The sequence below is a fragment of the Pelodiscus sinensis genome, chromosome 11 (assembly GCF_049634645.1).
Source record: "Pelodiscus sinensis isolate JC-2024 chromosome 11, ASM4963464v1, whole genome shotgun sequence".
Taxonomy (NCBI): Eukaryota; Metazoa; Chordata; order Testudines; family Trionychidae; genus Pelodiscus; species Pelodiscus sinensis.
Genome location: NC_134721.1, coordinates 50,604,924 through 50,624,666, shown reverse-complemented (window position 1 = coordinate 50,624,666; position 19,743 = coordinate 50,604,924). Strand labels below are relative to the sequence as shown.

The following is a 19,743-nucleotide window of genomic DNA, read 5'->3' as shown; positions in this document are numbered from 1 at the left end:
GATATTAAGACCTTGAATAGCATCATTTTGTGACCTAGCAGCCAATGCAGTTCATGGAGGGCAGGAGTAGCACTTATAGGACTGTCACCTGCCAATATATCACTATAAAATCACATCTGCACAGGCACGTACATATTTTATGCGCCATGGGCAAGATGTTTTAGAAGCTTTAGCAGAACAACATGTACATTGAGAGGATTAATTCATGTTATTTTCACCTTCCATCTTACAAAAAACAGGTTGCATAGAAACTGAATAGTCAGGACACCAGTAAATTGTGGAAGGCATTTTACTACACATTGCCTGGAACTGAGTAGCACTGCAATTCTCTATGCTGAATGAAATCTTGTCCATGCAGTGCTCCTTCCTCCCTCCCTCCCTCCTTCCCTCCGCAAGAGATTACCCTGAGCAACGACATTTGGAGTCAAACTTTTCTGAACTTCAAGTGAAGCAGTTTTGGCTAGTTCAGTTAGTGCTCTTCCCTCATTTCTTGGCCTGCTCCCACCTGCATTCGTCCTTGACCTCTCAGAGGTCAGATTGTGGAGAGTTTCTGTCATTGGTGAGCAGGTACCTGCACAAGGGGTCCAATTGACTTTGCTGGAATTATGTGAGAAACAGTTAATTGACATAAGTAAGGAGCTCAAAATCTGGCACTAGAGAACAAGTAGAAACATATGCTGCTGAGTGAAAAAAAGGTGACTTCTTTCATTTTGGTATTTTTTAAAGTATCTTGCAGCCCATTACTAATGTCTTAAATTAAACTGCTCAGGACCACACAGTTAACTTCTTACTTTCTCTATTGAATGTTTACTCATCAGCTTGTCTGAACTATATTCAGGATCTCAAACAACTTTAATGGAATATGAGTAACAAAGGGCAGAATTTGTCTCTACACACTTAGTCCTAGTTTACATTTAAAATGTCGATTGACATAACTACATTGTTTAGAGGTGTGAAAAATCCACACCCATAAGTGCAATAGCCATACTAACCTAATCACGAGTGTACATGATGCTAGGCTGACAAAAGAATTGTGGTATAGCTGTTGCAGGAGAAACAACAATACAGGGAAGCATATGCTATCCTCTTCTAGGACACAATCTGTGTTTACAAAATTGTTTCATTTAGGTTGTACTAAATCATATTCTTAAAGATATATAAAGTTGGGATCCACAGTCAAACATGGATCTAGCGTGAGCGGAAAGCCAGGTCTTTGAACTTGTAAAACTTTCTCCTAATCAAGTTGATTTTTTAAAAATGTTAAAGAACATCTTTATTAAAACCACCTTGGGAAGTAAGACAGCTTATTGTAATTGCATGTGGTGGCCAGCTGAGGGAGTTCTCAATTTAAAAAAAAGGACAGGAAAAAACCCCTAGTAATGAAAATATTAACACAAAAGGGTGATGAATATTTAGATTTCTGGCTTCACACGAAGATCCATCATAGCTTAAACCTTTAATCAGAGTAATATGCTATGTTTTAATGGGATATAAGTTTTGCCGTTGTGGAAAAAATACTAATTTTTTACACAGAGCTGCCCGGCTCCCAAATTAAAAAAAAATAAAAAAAAATAAGAGAGTGAAGAGAGAGAGAGAGAGAGAGAGAGAGAGAGAGAACCTTTGCAGAACAGCAGGTTTAATCAGCTATAAAAGGCAGATTAGCATCTTTGGTCCATGGGCACTAGCTTATTAAAACTATGTAAAAAATGCTATAGCACTTACCTAATAAAGATAGGTCAGTGGTTCCCAATCTGTGATCCGTGGACCCGTGGTGGTCTGTGATGGTATTGTAGGGGGTCTGTGGAAAGTTGGGAGCTAAGAGGGTCCGTTCCAGCAGCCAGCAAGGCCCTCAGCCCACGCTGCTCCTCGAGCCTCAGGAAGCAGCACGGGCTGAGGGACATGCATGCACAGCTATATTATTTAGGGGGCCTGTAAAATTTTAATAGATTGAAAATGGGTCCGTATGCTGGGAAAAGTTGGGAGCCATTGACATACATAGGTAAACAAAAGTTCCATGCAAGATCTAAATTACATTGAAGTTAGTGCTGGATGAGGCGCTATGGGAATTCTTCATTAATTTTCATTGAAAAACTGTCAAGATCAGGCTAACTTTCACAAGGTTTGTTTTGGAAAGGAAGAAACCACAGATAATAAAGTAAGGTCAATAAGGAACAATTAAAATTAAAGAAGGCTTTGATCCAGCATAGTTCTAGGAATGCAAATTTTCCTGGAGGCTATTTGCAAATTGTGGAAAATGCAACAATAATAGAACAAACCAATCAAGAGCAACTACCCAGCATCAGATTCTTCCGAGATACCCTACTCGTTCTTTAGTCTCACTATTAGTGGTGTAGAAAGAAATTCATGGAAGCGACAATAAAATGGAACAACTTTAATTATCAGATCGATGCAGTTTCCAGGTGGAAGTAATTGGGTGAATATCAAAGCTGATCAATTTGAAAGTCTCTTTATAATTTCAAAAGCTCTTCTTATCATCCTTTTTCTGTAGCCGCTTGTAAGATTTCAACACTGGCATTAAAAATGTCCATTGCATGGCTTTCATCAGGTAATTATGCAATGACATTTTTGGTGGAAGCAGGCTAGTTGTTCTGCTATGGTGCTAAAGGGTTGACTGATGTTCTTGTAATCTCTTATCTCATGCCTTTACATCTTTGTCTTCCTGTATGTTGTGCTAGAAGAGGCATGATACCATTAGGATTCCAGCTTGTTACAAGTCATCAAGCTTTCTTTTTTTTTCTTTCTGAACAGCCAGTGTTTTTAGCAAGCTGCAAACATCCCATCTGACAATTACTGGGAAACTTCCCCCCAGCATAACAAACACTGAAAACCTTTGCTTTTATGTTTTGTTTTTTAGGTCTTACCATTTGTGTCCCCCTGTGTGGGTAAATGTTACATTTCTTGGTATTGTACATTTAAACACAAGTTGGCAAGAAACTGAGTTCCGGTCTTCACTCCCAATGCATCTGACTAGAGAGAGAAAACCTTCATCTCAGCAGACTTCTTGCAACTGTCCTATTAGAACCGTCTCTTGGTGGTTACTTTTATAGCTGTTTTTCCTGTCTTCAGCAAGTCCTAGACTTTGTTAAACTTAAATAAACAACAAATAATCTGGTAGCCCTTTAAAGACTAACAAAACATGTAGATGGTATCATGAGCTTTCGTGGGCACAGCCCACTTCTTCAGATGACCAGTGCTGGATGTCCAGGACTTTGTTGTCAGACTTGCAATGGGTGTATGTTTTCAAGGTGATCTTCAGAAGGTAAGAGAGCTTTTAAAATAAATGAGATCCTCCTGATGGGGTAGCAAGAGCCCCTGAGTCCCAAGGGCAGTTCTGCGGTGCAGCCAGGCATGTACCTGTCCACTGATCCTTCACACACTGACAATGGAGATAAGGAAGGGAGGGTGCAGGACAGAGTACTCTCTCTCTCTCACTCTGACCGCTTGTGTGGCTGTGAGCTGGGCCGTTGGAGAAGCCGACTCCCCCCAGATGCTAGTGAATGATGAACTTAATTATGTAATAACGATTTTGGTTCCACAATCTCCAGAGTCAAATCCTGCTCACCACAACAAAAGCCACCTAACCCAGCTGTCCTATGTCCTGACAGCTCTGCATAGCCATTGCGCTAACAAGCCCACCTCAGGAGGGTTGCACAATAGACCATGCACTACGGACACATGGTCAGTGACCTCCTCTAAACCAAATGCAATAACAGTAGATGTAATCATAACTCTATCAACTTAAATTGTCCAAACACCTCCACCTGAACAGCCAGTCTCTGCTGACGAGGCCTGCAGTTGTGTTCAGAGCGGCCATCTGGGGGGGAGGAAGGGGGAGAAATAAAAGCTGTCACTTGACATCTGGATAACCGTCAAACTGTTCTGTGAATGGATACGTGGAATAGAAACAATTTAAACAAAAAACCAACCACCATGTCATGCATGGTACTGCAGTGATGTATATTCTGAAAACAAAAAGGCCAGTTAAAGCAAGATTAAAAAAATCATTGATCATCCCCCTTCCACTGCAGGCTAAGCGGAGTATATCTGCTTTTGGCAAACATATCACCAAACCATTATCGGAAGAGCCTGTAGACTTGAGCACTTTCCTGTTTATAACGTTAGCTGTGCACTTAATAGATCTGGGAACAATAATTTTATTCACTTCCATTTTGAAAACGTGGCAGAAAATGGAACATTTCTATAGTGACAAGCTTTTCTAATAAAGAAAACAGTATGATCATGCAAGCCAATCAGTTTGACTTTTCTGGTGGCAATATCATACTAGAAAACTAAGACAGGCGTCAATCAGCTTTTGTGTCCAGTAGACTTACCTCCTGATAAAGTCTTGCTGAAACAAGACAACCAGCTCACGATTACACCACCTGACTGGCCACTTCAAGAAAAGACTCCTCCAGTTCTTCTCGTTTAGTATGAGCTAAAATGGCTTTACTGAGATACTGACAGTAATTTCACTCCGCTCTAGATTTTCTTTGGGTCTTCACGGAGAGCTTGTCCTTTTCTATGCTAGGATTCATACCACCAGGGCTGCCCCTAGGGGGGCATGTGGCCTGAGGCTCCCCCGCCCCCATTGTCCCTCATGTGTGGGGACCAGGAAACCCCACCGCCACAGGCCCTGCCTCTGCCACCCCTTCCCCAAAAATCCTACTCTTGATCCACCTCCACTGCACCCCTTCCTGCCTCTGCTCCACTCTCTTGCTCATAGCCCCCTTCCCCAAGCAATGCAAGCCAGGGGTCTGGCACTAGGCAGCAGAACGGGTCGGCCCCTCCTCTCCCCTCCCACATTCACCATGGCAACAGGAGCCTGCTTGGCTCTGTCCTCCTGTCCTCTCCCAGTCCACTGTGCTCCATTTCAACATGGTGGCAGGCAGCAGAGGGCAGCAGGGTTGGGGCACCCTTCGCCCTGCTACCGTGAGGAAGCCAAGCACAACAAGCCAGTGGGGTGGAGCACAGCAGGCTGCGGTGTTGCTCTGGCTCTTGCCACTGTGGTGAGGGCTGACCCCTACTGCTGCCCCACATCAGGCTCCCCAGTAACCCCCGAGGCCACTCTGGGCCCCACAGATCCATCCACAAGGCAGTTGAGGCGGTTGCCACAGGGGCCCCTAAAGCGCAGGGTCAGGGGCCGTCCCAAACCATCCTATGGCTGGTTATCACCTTTGCAAAAGTCATCTGTTAAAAGAGTTCTTGCTGGCTCCCCAGACTAGTCTGTAACACTGATTTTTTAGGTCCAGCACTGCTCTGGTTCAAACCTGTCAGCACAAGCCAAGGAAATCAAATGTCAACACGGTTCTTCACAGCAAGTCCTCAGTAGGGCACTCTTATTCACATTGAGCAGTGCCTTTCATTGGTTTCAGTGTGAGTAACATAACAGAATCTGGCCCAGGGCTGGAGATCTAGTGTAGCTGGCACGTGTGGTTACAGAAGGACTCAAGAGGCACATTCCAGATTCCCTATGGGTTGGGGCGCGATGTCTGATGTAGAGTTCTCGTTTGGTCTCTCATAGGGAGAATGATCACTTGAAAAGTTCAGGTTGGGATCTGTCACATTGCCCATAGTTCAGGGGTATTTGGAGCTGAGATTCTTCGTTGGCCATGTCTCTATGATACCTAGATTAGCATCTATTTGGCAGTGAGCTAAACGAACAATTAATCATACTCATGAGTGCGTGATGGACCAGAAGCAACGCTGAACTGCACTGACCACAAAGCTTACCCAGTCTGAAGCTACAGCAGTAAGAACAAAATTATGTTAACTATCTCTGTTGCAGAACAGTCATTTGCACAACCTAAGGCATCCAGTATACTAGTGTGGTTATGATTCAGATAATGGAAAGTATTAATTTGGCCTTTAAATAGTCAGAGAAATAAATATTCATTAGTTATTTGCGAATATGGAACTTGCTGTCTTTGAAGAAAACGAGTGCACTTTACAATCTACTTGTATGGTTACCATCAACTGGAAACACTTCATAAATCCACTGCTTTCTAAACAAAGGATGCCATTACCCAGGAGGTAATTTCTATAAGGATTATATGTGGTGAAGCTGTCAGTTGCTCCTGATAAATGATCACTAATAAAATTTTTGTTTCTACCGTTTCTCTGTTTAAACCAATGAGAGTCTTTCCAAAAATGACACTTGGCACCGTCCCACACAAATCTTGCAGGCATTACATTCATCTCAAGTCGTTACCCAGTCCAACTGAATTAGAGAAAGCATGTTTGTTATTTAAAACAATGGCATATTGCCATCTTGACATAAACATGATGTTATTTCCATTAACATCTGACATGGATTTGTAGTACCAAAACAGCAGAATTCACAGCATTTGTGTAAACAGTGTGAAGTTGTTCTATGTACATTATGAGATAGTTTGCTTCTCTTCTGCTCTTAAAAGTATAATAATTATAATTAATTAGATTGCCTTCTGTTTTTCATATGCTGCAAAGAGGTGATGTTGGGCCAAATTTTAGTTCAATGTTATTTCAAACATTAAATAATTCTTTCCCCTAGCTAACTATATTTACTAAACATTTAAATCCATTGTGCATTTTCCTGATAAGGGCTTGCAGAAATCCTAATAACAAATGAAGCTTGGCTATAATTTCCTTTATACTACTGTATTTTGTGCACATAAACATGTCATATGCAAAGAGTGGCTTAAAAAGAGGCCTCTGAAGACATCTTTTCTTACTAAGCTATCAAATTCATATCCAGCATTATGTGACAAGACTACACATTTTAAAAGGGCGTATGTTTACGCTAGTACTTCATGGACAGTTTGAAATGTCTTATCTGCTGTCCTGAAGAAAACAGGATTCAACCTTTGGGTTGTGAAGTCAAATAAGAAGCATTTTGCTCATGATTACTCTAGTTCAGTGCAAGCAAAAGGTCTAATGAGCTGAGCCTCACAATGCCAAGTGCTTGGTGTTGGCGGGCAGCACTTTTCAGAATCAGGCCTTTCGTGTTGTTAATGCCCCCCCTCTTACAGTCAACAATTTTAAATTAACATAGAGACTCCATATTCATTTCAATTAAGTGTTTGCATATGTGCAGGAGAGTTCAACAGAGACTAGGGCATGTCTTCACTGCAGAGTTAACTCAGGTTCTTCCTCAGGTGTCGTACCCAGCTGTCCACACACAACAACCTCTACCCCAAGTGGGATGGGGCTTTCTGCTGGATCTAACTGGCATCGCTGGGTGCACAGGTTACCTCATGGGTGCCGCTTTTGCTAGTACTGGTAACCGACCCGCCAATTGGATGCAAAGTTGATAATCCTCCACATTTACCTCCATGTGCCCAGAAAGACAAGACAGTTCTCCCACAATTTATTGGGAAAGACTCAGAGAGCAGCTCAACAAAGGACAGTGGGATATGCCCTAGGAGGTCTAGCAACACAAAGAGGTTAGCCTAATACCAGCATAGATGCAGTAACCTGGGTAGGGCTATGCAATTTAACCACTCACATCTAGGCTAGGTTAGCCAGGGTGATCAGACACGGTTGCTCGGCACCCATGATAATACAAGACTGAAGACATATCCCTAGAGAAATGGCTGAATTGTTCCCTTTTGGATGGTTAAATGTCCAAAATAAGAGCTCTCACAGAGTTTGAAGAAATGGAGTCTTCACATCCTCCAGCTTTCCTTTGGCATTATGTTTTTATAATCAGCTCTCGAGCCAGCGTTTTCAAACCTGATTCCTGAAGTTGGGCAAGTGATTTCATATTCAGGCACCAAAATACGAGGCATTTGACATTAAAATAAAACAAACACCCACTGCAGGCAGTCAGTGCTTTCTGGAAATCATAGGTGCCCCGGTCACAGCACATCACACTGCTATTCTTACAGAAACAAAAGGCCAGTTATTATGAATGGCAGGACCATTCAACTAAGACTCTCCAGCCATCCACTGTTCATCTCAGTTTCACTTCCCTCAGATGCTCCGAAACCAGCTTAACCAGGAGATGGAGTTTGTTTCCTAAATTTGGGGTGTGTGATAAACACCTCTTCTTTCACAGCCTCTAATCCCTTTTTGCATTGCATTACAGATCGGGCTGCCAGCTTTAGGAAGTGCGGGGCCCAATTCGAACAGTTTCGACAGGGCCCCGGCAGCCAGGATTTTTTGTTGAGCAAAAAACCCCCCAAAAAACAGCACACACAAAAAAATCACAGACCCTTTAAATCCCCAGCTACAGGGCAGCGTCCCACCTTCCCTGCGCTTGACTTACCCCTCCTGTGGCACAGGGAAGCCGCCACGCTCGTCCTCTGGGGCCGACACCCCCTACCACAGCGCGCCCGACATGCCACCACACTTCCGGCTTTAGGGCGCGGGGCCCTCTTAGGTGTGGGGTCCAATTCGGGGGAATCAGGCGTATCGGCCTAAAACCAGCCTTGAGGCCCCACAGACTTCAATCTCTGTTTCTGTTCACCTTTACCATTTATCTTTTATATATATTTTCTGATGAAGTAACGTGGCTCTGTCACTAGACTGACAAATCCATCCATTGTTTACAGGCAGCATCCTAGCTAATTGTTTTATGAAGCATATAGTCATTGTATAGGCATATAAACATAGGAAATTATTTCTAACCTCTGAGGGTTAAATTCATAAGAATAATAGTTTTTAGATCAACTGCTAACCAGGACGTAAAGGATATTTTCCAGTAGTGCCTAAGGGTACATCTACACTGCACATTTATTTCGAAATAAGCTATTCTGGAGTAGTTATTCCGAAATAGCTTATTTTGCAATAGCACATCTACACTTCAAGGAAGCCTAAAAAACTAGTCCAAGGCCGGTTTCCTTAAAGTAGATGTGCTATCTCAATTTAGAGCCCTAGGAGGAGGAGGAATAATTTAGAATGGCCCCGGTGAGGAACTATTTCAAAATAGCAGCAGTGGAGCATGTACATACGCCTTATTTCGAAATAGCTATTTCGGAATAGGCATTATTCCTTGTAGAATGCGGTTTTCAGATTTTGGAATAAGTCGCTCACTACTTCAAATTTATTTCAAAATAACGGAGTGGCTGTGTCGACACTCGCATTGTTATTTTGAAATAAAACTAGTTATCTCAAAATAACAGTGCAGTGTAAATGCACCCTAAGAAACATCTAGCCTGGCCTCATACTCTTCATTTCTTACATCTTCAGAGTTCTATTTCAAATTCTCCAGAAATCAATTTAGCTCTTTTGAAGCAAATAAAAAGAGATGAAAATAGAAGTTTATTTTCATCTGATGCTTTTTACTTCCTTGATGATTCAAAATGGCTTCAGTTTTCAAAATTAATAATATACCCAAGGTATCAGTACTGTCCATTATGCTTTTTAATACACACATCTGCAGGATTATAGTGTAATGATCCACACTTTTGTATGGCCTCATCAGATACTCTATTAATTCATACAATAGACAATCAGATCTCCTTTGAGGCTTCATCTAAAGATTATTACATTCAATGGAAGTGTTCTACTGACTTCAGTAATCTTTGGATCAGGCCGTAGAACACTGATTCTACAAGTGACGCTGCAAGTATTTTATACTCTGGTTATTTACAGCTTTTCAAAGCAAATGCCCATTTTTATAGTTGACGATCTGCACACTTGTGACTGGTACCATTTTGGCTGACAAATTGAGCAGCAAAATTGGAGATCTCCAGAGCTAAAAGCACAGGTTGCTACAGACTATGTAAAGCGCTCAGGTGGTGGACTATCAGCTCCTATGGAAGGGCATGGGGGGATCTATAACACACACACACACACAGACAAGGGGATGCACTGACACATTTTAAATGCCAGATTCTTCCCAGGATGCCTTGCACAAATACTCATATTCCTGGAGGAAATTCAATTACAAACTAGAATGTCCAAACAATGGTAAGATCTGATTTTTCAAAAATAGAGTCTACATTTATTCCTGCAGGTTGGTGGATGGCAAACAGCAGAATTTCCTTCCAAGCGCATGCCGGGGCACCCACACAAGACTTGCGCCTCACTTGTGCCTCAGACGTAAAGCCCACATCAGTATTCAAAAGAGGGTTTCCTCTCAAACTTACAGCCAGGTAGGTAAGTAGATGGCCAAGTTCCACTACTGACTTTTGTGAGCAACTGTGTGTGCAAAATAACTGCACACACAAAAAATGCCGTGTGCAAATGTTGACTGCCATCTCTTTAAAAGTCTCTCAGTTTATCAAAATGACGAGTGAAAAGAGATTCCTTAACACTGATGACAGGAGGATATTAGTCACTCATGGTACCTGTATCTCTGTATGTAATGCATTAGGAAAGAGAAGAAGTTCAAATCATCCTTGAGGTAGCTCTACTGACTAATGCCATTACACCAGGGATGAACTGCCCCCCTAAACTTACACAAAACAAAACCAGATACCACATCCTGCAGCATTAAGTAGTTAGGGATTAAAAGAAACGAAATAAAAAACTAGACCAGCCAGATGCTTTGATATGTTGATCAAAACTATGCAAACACCAGATTAATGAGCGTCATTAGGCAATGCTAACGTTAACATGAATGATGGCTTTAGAATAAATAATGCTTCAGATGACATCACGGAGGGCCCGGTCCTTTAATCACACACCCACAAATAACATGTGAGTAGTGCCACTAAAGTCAATGGGGCAACTTATGTGAAGAAAGCTACTCATGCAGAGACGCATTTCAGGATTGGGGCCTGAATTAGTAAACAGCTCGTGTTTACTTTGCATGCTTATGTTAAGTTACTGAAACATAAATTTTAACCTAAGTGTTCCAGATGCCATAACATAAGGGGCTAATGTAAGCCAGTGATGCATTAGGAGGAGGTGACTCCATCACGAGATCCTGGTGATATCATGAACCACGAGAGTGAAACAAGTGGTCTATCACTGTCACTGGTGCCATTAAAGGGATTAAATGCCTCTCTGCACAACAGCGGCTGCTTCATTTTTAAATTAAACATGATAAGCTCAGAGGTAAACTATTTGCTAAATACTGATTAAATGGCTGTAATCATTTGTCTTACTGTACCTGCAGCCTGGTAGAGTCTGTACAAGGAATTCTCTCCCTGCCCTACCAGCTGGCTCCCAAGAGAGTCGACCTAGTAGCAAGTTAAGAAGCTAGATTCTGAAGACATCAGGTGGGGAGGAGGTCAGCATGGTCTGGTGCAGCGGTTCCCAACCTTTTTTATACCGTGGACTGGCAAACCCATTCACAACCATTTGGTGGACTGGCAACATTTTATTTGCATAGTTGCATATTAATTATTGTTGCATATTCAGATATGCAAAGAAAATGTTACCAGTCCGCCAAACACCCAGCCTCCAGAGCTGCTGCAAACAGCCACCTTCAGCTCTGGCAGGCACTACATGGCAGGCGGCTGCTGCAGCTGAAGCTGACTGTTCGTGGCGGCACCCTGAGCCCCCCAGTGCCAACCCTAACCACTAAAGCACTCACCTCTCAACTACCCTCCAGCCCCAACCACTGACCCCGGAGTCTCCTACACCCAACACCCCTGGTGCCAGCCTTCAGAGCCCCCCCATCCCAAACATCTCAGTGCCAGCCCTCCACCCCTTAGGGGCCCCCACCACCAGACCCCAAAGTGCCAGCCTTCTGTTTCCAGATCCTCACTGCACCCACTCACCCCAGACCCCCCACAGTGCCAGCCCCCAGTCCCCAAAATTAGCCCTGTCCCCAGAGCCCCCCAGTGCCAGCCGTGCCCCAATAGCCCCCCCATTACTAGTCACACCTTCAGAACCCCCCCCGTGTCAGCTCCAACCCGTTAGAGCTTCCCAATACTAGCCCTGCCCCCAAAGCATGCCCTGCTCTCCCCCCCCCCCAGTCCTGCACTGCCTCTCAGCTGCCAACTGAGCACTGCTTCTGGGGTCACTCTTCTGCATCCGGGAGGAGACCCTGGCCCTGCCTGGTGCTGGTTGGCTGAGAGACAGGGCAGGACATACCTCTCCCACATGGGAGGAGAGTAATTGTGCGAGGGGAGTCACTGGGTGGTGTACCAGAGCCCCAGCTCCCATAGCTGCTGTGGCTCGGCACTGGTCTGTGGACCAGCAGTTGAGGACCACTGGCCTAGTGGCTAGACAACAACACTGGAAGTAACAAGATCTATTCCTGGCTTTGACACTGACTTTCCATGTGACTTTCAATGACTCATTTCACTGCTCTGTGCCTTTCCTACCCTCTGCAGGGAGTCAGATCATCTTCTGACAAGGGGTTATGTTGGGAAAGCACAAGCAGTGGGTTCATGACAGCTTCAAGAGCAAGAACATTTCCTATGGCTCAAGCAGATGTAGGGGAAGACCAGTTACCAATTGGGGAAGATCTGGCAGGTGATGGCCTGATCTGGCAGATCCACACCCAAAGAGAGAGCAATGGAAAGAGGAGTGAAGAGCTGATGTCCCCTCAGGGTGCCCAGGAAGGTTTTGGAGGCCCAGGGGCCAAGAAGACAGCAACATTAAGCAAGAACCCCAGGGAGAAGGACATGCACTAGTGGGGAGGCAGCAGAATTTACAAGTATCTAAAAGGATGTTACAAGGAAGAAGGAGAAAATTGTTCTCCTTAACCTCTGAGGATAGGACAAGACTCAATGGGCTTTAATTGCAGCAAAGGAGGTTTAGGTTAGACATTAGGAAAAACTACCTAACTGACAGGCTGGTTAAACACCGGAATAAGTTGCCTAGGGAGGTTGTGGAATCTCCATCACTGGAGATATTTAAGAGCAGATTAGATAGACATCTATCATGAAAGGTCTAAATGGTGCTTGGCCCACCATTGAGAGCAGGGGACTGGACTTGATGACCTGTCGAAACCCCTTCCCGTTCTAGTGTTATACGATTCATGAGAACAGCAGCCACCAATAAGCACAATAGTTATGATACAATAATACATTGTGGCTATGTCTAGACTGCTCTCGCTTGTGCAAAAAAATATGCAAATAAGGCAAAGCGTGGAATATTGCCATGACTCATTTGAATAATTAATGAGGCTCCGTTTTTGTGCAAAAGGCTTTTGCGCAAAAAGGAGCTATCTACACAGCTCCTTTTTGTGCAAAACACCCCTCTTGTACAAGAGCCGTTCTTCCTGAAAAAGACAGCTCCTCTTGCGCAAAAGCCTCTTGTGCAAAAATGGATCCTCATTAATTAAGCAAATGAGGCACAGCGATATTCCACGCTTTGCCTCATTTGCATATTTTGTGCACAAGTGGGGGCAGTGTAGACATAGCCTTTCTTTTTGATGTTAATTTCAGATCCACATTGCTAATGGAGTTTAGATAAAAACTAACCCTTAACTTTAAGCTCGGTAGCATACGGATGCTGCTGGATTAGCTCATCTCTGCCAGTTTTTTTAGTATATCTACTGTATCCATCCGACATACTGTTACAATGAATGACCAGTCTGGGCCTTTTCTCAGCCTCTTCTTCCTTAGATGCTCTTCACTTAAATGTTTGATACGTGACATTGTTAAGATGCCTGCAGGAAAACAGTACTCCTGCTCATTGCTCTGATGTGATATTCTTGTTACGATGACAAATACCAAATGACTGTGTGGCTATACAGCACAGCAGCTAGCTTCTGCGTGCCTATCACAGGCTTCCCATGTATAAGAAAGCTATTTGCCACAACCGTTTGATCTAGCCTCCTAACGTTGATGGTGGCAGTGTAAACACTTTCCCTCTGTCCAATTTTAACCTCATTTGCTGAACTCAGCTGTTCTAACCGCAGAGCCACTTTGTTTTATTGCTGTCATAAAATATATTCAGTGGGTTTGGGTAAAAAACAAACCCCTCAACAGAATATGAAATATGACACGCCCCAGTCAAAAGAGGTTGAAAAGGGTCGGGGTATGTGTGAATATTTCTCAGCAGCCATTACGTTATATTGGACTAACTCATAAAATAGGACACGGAACAAGTTATAAAACCAAACACTTTAATACAGCGTGCCTTACTGGTCCCTCAACCAAAGTTAAAGAACATAGCAGCTCCTTTTAACATAATTTATTAACATCATCCCCACCAGTCCAGTTGCTTTCCTTAAAATGTGCAAATCTTTAACTTATCTCAAGGGGTTACTTGAAACTTGTGAGGGGAATGAAGTATTAATTAGAGAAAAGACTCTCACTGTAACCTTCAACACTGTGTGGCCTCTGTGAAGCAAGAAACAGCCTAGACATTTTCCAGAACTAAAGTGCTCCCATTGTATAGTTCCTTTGTTCACTGAATTCCATTGATTCTTCCCTGTCACATCTGATAATGGCTCTTGATTCCACTGAAAGAAAACTGTCATGGCTAAATGTACCTTGCCCACTTACAGAGTCTAAGCTATTAACAGGCTTGTTATCCTTGAGAAGTTTTTAACTGAAATTGTTCCCCGTCCACTCTTCAGCATAAGCAGTGATGAAAACTTTTCAACAGATGCTAGCAAAAATAATAATAATAAAAAAAAATGCTGTGGCTTCAGACCATCTGCAAGGATTAAATATTCATGATGAAGGAACATTTCTGCACTTGAGACAAAGGAAAGTTTTCTTTCTCTATATCTAAAAACATTAAATTTACCAAGATATCAGTCCCAGCTGTTTTCATCATACCTTGTCTGTCAGAGCCATGTGAAAGCCATTGCCAATTAGTTATTTTTTTAACAAACCTTTGAGATGAAACTAATGTGATGACGCTAGTTTATATATATATATAAAATATCAGTTTGATAGCATTTCCTGCCTGCTTTTCTAGAACTGCTTTCTCTCAACAGGGGAAGTTGGGAAGAGTCAATGGACAATTCAATCCATCCTTCAGTGGCCAGGAAGGGCCCAAGACACTAGGGCTATGTCTACACTGGCACGATCTTGCGCCAGAGATATGCAAATGAGGCTAAGAGCGGAATATCACCGAGCCTCATTGCCTCTTGCGCAATGTGGCTACACTGATTATTTTCAGGAATAAAGGCATTGCGCACGAGGGTTCTTCTTGTGCAAGAAGGGACAGTGTAGACAGCTCCTTCTGGCGCAAGCGCCTGTTCTGCAAAAATGGCGGTTAATTAGATATGCAAATGAGGCTAGGCGATATTCCGTGCTTAGCCTCATTTGCATATCTCTGGCACAAAATCGCGCCAGTGTAGACACAGCATAGGAGTAGAATTCTACAGGATTCTTGTGCCACATTGGGGTGTACACAATATATTTTAAGGTAACTTTTATTTTGACACCCTGGTACAGGTTGCTCACAAGCACTAAACAGGAGCTTTGCCACATGTCCTAAGTAAGGGACAGCGCCGGGTTGTGCTGCTTCCGGAACAGACTTGGAACCAAATTGTCTCTCAATGAAATGAGAAGTGGGACGTGGAGGTTGAGGCAGCCAAGTCCATAGCTCGAGCAGCACAGTCACTTGTTTAAAGGGACAAATTCATCTGACAAAGCGATCATGCCTCATAGGTACAAATGGCAAGCTCAGTATCTGACTCCTCATCACTTTGAGTTGACCCTTACGCTGTGACTGCCATTTGTGACGTGTCAGCGAGACAAATCAGCCTTTCCTTCAACAGCTCAGCGTCCATTCCTGAAGACCGAGAAGGCAGAGCGCACAGCTCAAAAGCCATTGAAAGATGTTGCCAAATGCGGATGGAAGCACAGAGGTTGCTGGAATGAATGCACAGGGATGCATGGGGCACTGGAACAGGATCCAGAATACCCTGTGATCCCCCCTTGCTTTCCCACAGGCCTCAGAAGTAGAAGAGCAAGAGGCGCTCTGTGGGATAGCTACCTAGAGCGAACTGCTCCAAATCCTGCTGGAAGTGACACAAGTGTGATCACACTACTGTGCTGGCACCTGATAGTGTGAACACACAACAGCGGTTTCCCTGTTGTGCTCTGTGAGCAGCGCTGAAACTAACAATGCTTTACAGCTGCCCATGTAGACAAAGGGCTGCTTCAATGAAATCAATGGAAAAACTTAAATGGGAGTTGGATTGGGCCATAAGCACCTCTTCGTTTGGCAGATTATACCTGCTGAATGCTGCAAGATCTTTGGTTTCTTAATTCAGCTTCTCATAGCCTGAGGGGTTGAGTTATGTGAAAAGCATCACAGTTAGTGAAATACTATGGAAAACTAATCCAAGTCACTGGTGTATTAAAAACATGTACAAATTCACCACAGTGGCATTCATAAGATACTGGGCTTTTGCTGCGGAAGTGTGTGTTATACAGTACATTGTGATCAACTATTACACAAGCAGTGCCATAAAAGCAAATAGAAGTAAAGAAAGGAGACTTTTCTATAAACAAAGGTATAATTGGGGATAAATTGTTTGACCATCAAAACTGCATTGCTCAGAAAATAAAGCCATCTGAGCATAGCAATTTGCTTCAATAAGTGTTAGCTATGTGCTGTAACATCTGAACAGGAAATAACATCTGATGGATTCTGTTTATATGGCAGTTTATCTCATGAAAATGCCTTGGCCCTAACATCTGATCCTTCTCTGAAAAATCTTTTTCCTAAAAGAAGCCAACCATGTTCTGAAAGATTCAAAGTTCTATTTCTGGAATTCACTGAGTGCTGGGTTCTGTTTCTTTTAAAGACCTCTGCTGGATATTTTTAAAGAGGGGGTGAAGTGTGATTAAACGGATTCCTCTCATTTAAACCATTTAAATAATGAGCATTCGCAGGGAGTATAATCACAAGCATTAAACATTTGCATGTTGTTACTGGCCAAAACATAAACACAGTTTGGAAGTGCTGGACAAGTACTTCCCATTTATATTCTGAAGTGCTCATTCAAGGTGAGGAATGACAGTTGAGCTGAATCCTTCCACATCCAGGCAGTTAATGTGCTCTCCTCAAGTTTATTCATCGCACAAAACTCCACACAGTTGTCCTAGCACTACAAACACAAACAGCCTTTATTAAAGCAAAATGCAGGACAATGTAGCACTTTAAAGACTAACAAGATGGTTTATTAGATGATGAGCTTTCGTGGGCCAGACCCACTTCCTCAGATCAAATAGTGGAAGAAAATTGTCACAACCATATATACCAAAGGATACAATTTAAAAAATGAACACATATGAAAAGGACCAATCACATTTCAGAACAGGAGGAGGATGCAGGGGGGTGATGTAGGTGATGACAAGTGGTGTTCTATTGACAAGTAGTGGTGTCCAAGAAAACCAACAATAGAACACCACTTGTCATCACGTACAGCCCCCAACTTAAACCTGTCCAACACATTATCAATAAACTACAGCCTATACTGGAACAGGATACCATACTCCAAGAGGCTCTGGGAGACAGACCCATAGTCTCCTATAGACAACCACCTAACCTCAAGATGATTCTTACCAACAATCACAGGACATACCACACTAATACCAACCCTGGTACCTTCCCTTGCAACAAACCCCGTTGCCAGCTTTGTCCACATATTCATTCTGCTGATACCATTATTGGACCTAACCAAGTGCGCATCCAGAAATATAATCTATGCTATCATGTGCCGAAAGTGTCCGTCTGCTATGTACATTGGACAAACATCTCAGACACTTCGCCAAAGGATTAATGCCCACAAAACAGATATCAGACAAGATCACAAAGAAAAAACCGTTTCTTGCCATTTTAACCAGAAAGGACACTCTCTCAATGACTTAACCACCTGCATTCTGCTACAAAGACCTTTTACATCTGCACTTGAAAGGGAATCCTCTGAACTGTCATTCATGTTAAAATTCGACACTCTCCGGGAAGGAATGAACAAACACTTAAACTATCTTACCCATTACCAAGATAGCTTCCCCAATTATCACCTCTAATACCATTAGCTCACAGACATCCCACTCTCCCCACCTCTAATATCATCAATTCACAGACACTTACCTTCCTTCCTTCCCCCCCTCCTGCATCCCCCTCCTGTTCTGAAATGTGATTTGTCCTTTTCATATTTGTTCATTTTTTTTAATTGTATCCTTTGGTATATATGGTTGTGACTATTTTCTTCCACTATTTGATCTGAGGAAGTGGGTCTGGCCCACGAAAGCTCATCATCTAATAAACCATCTTGTTAGTCTTTAAAGTGCTACATTGTCCTGCATTTTGCTTCAGCTACCCCAGACTAACACGGCTACATTTCTATCACTAGCCTTTATTAGTCTGCATGGTGTGCGCTCAACAGTCTCTCAGAAGTCAAAGTAACTAACTTTTTAGGGGAGGAGAGTGGGGAAAGGGGTGAGTCAACTTAATTACAAGATTGCTCAAGCTGTAGAGTGAGATTTAATAGGCTACAATACACGGAGTTCTTCCAAACGCATTTGCGGAGGATTAACATATTGGTTATATTGTTGTTAATGTTCAGTGTGGCCTAAATGATCAATTGTTGTTTTCTTGATAGCCATGGAGGCAGCATGAATGAAAATGCAAAGACTGTTGTGGGAGAAGCAGACAAAAGTTTATTCAAGGCTAGTGTTGGCAGAATGGAAAGATGCGGAGGGAGAGTGCTGGGGGAAGGCCAAAACCGTGAAATGAAGGGCAGAGCTATGTAGGGCTTTGAAGGTGAGGATAAGAAGTCTGATCTGGAAAGCACTCTAGGGAGAGGAGCAGAAAACCCAACAAGAATCTTCTCTCACAGGTTTCTCTGCATCTTTCAGTGGTGGGGAGTGTCTCCTGAAATGAGTCTTAGGCTACATAAACTGAAGTGATATTTGATCCGCTACAATTAGATATTTGATCTGCTATCCTATTGCAGATAAATATTAGAATAAGCATTGTTCGGCCATACAAGAAATGGTAACTTTTACCTCTCTTCCCCAGTTCAGACCTACCTTGGGTAGGATTAGGAATCATGGGGAGGCGGAGAAATGACTGGGAGGGCAATCCCAGAAGATCAATTCAATTCTCTTGTGGCAGACACTTAACAAGCTCTACAAGAGGAGACAAGCATTGGAAGCACTTTGAAACAGCTGTGTCTATTTTGACAAATTAGGGCCTGTTCCTGTTAAGTACTGAGCATCTTCTGTCAAGTTCCATGTCCCCTTAGCTCCTGTGGAAGCCGTGGGAGTTGAGGGCACCTAATACCTCACAATATCTGACCCTTTAAACTAGAAAAGGGTTTGGAGTAGATCCCCTTGCACTGAATAGCCTTTATCAATTCTTCGGACGCCTCTGTGCTAGCAAACGAAAATGCCCTGAGGTTAGAGGGAGTGAGGGCAAGAAGGCAGCACTCAGTTTGCAAAGAAAGTGGTGCCAGGGATCAAAATGGTGGACTCTGCACAGCCTGGCCTCAGGGGATCCTGCAAGGTCATGCCATGCACCACTGACAGAAGAGTGCTGGGACTGAGGCCTGTAAGTAACAGCACACATTAAGCTCTGCAAGAAGGGCAAATTCATACAGAAATGCAAGTCAAATCCTTCGGGCAGGGACTGGCTAGACTATGGCCATATACAGGCCTGTCAGCTGGACGGGGGGAGGACAAAGGAGGCAGTTGCCCTGGGGCCTGGTGATTCAAAACGGCCTGGGGCTACTGGCCACCACTGCAAGGGCCACTGTGGCTCAAGTACTGGATCTTTTAAATCGCCCCTGGAGTGCTGCACCGCACACTCCTGAGGGCTCTCAAGACTGGGGGAGGGGTAGTGCAGTATGCTCCTGGAGCAGTGGGGGCTGGCTCCCTCCAGCCCTGCCCCTTCCACCCAAGGCCCCGTTCCTCCCGGGAGCAC

General features: G+C 43.4%; 1 long non-coding RNA gene across 1 annotated transcript in view; it reads right to left on the bottom strand.

Moving 5' to 3' along the window:
- LOC142830995 (uncharacterized) overlaps positions 1-19,743 on the bottom strand; it is a 382,298-nt gene that overhangs the window by 21,659 nt on the left and 340,896 nt on the right. The window lies entirely within an intron of this gene.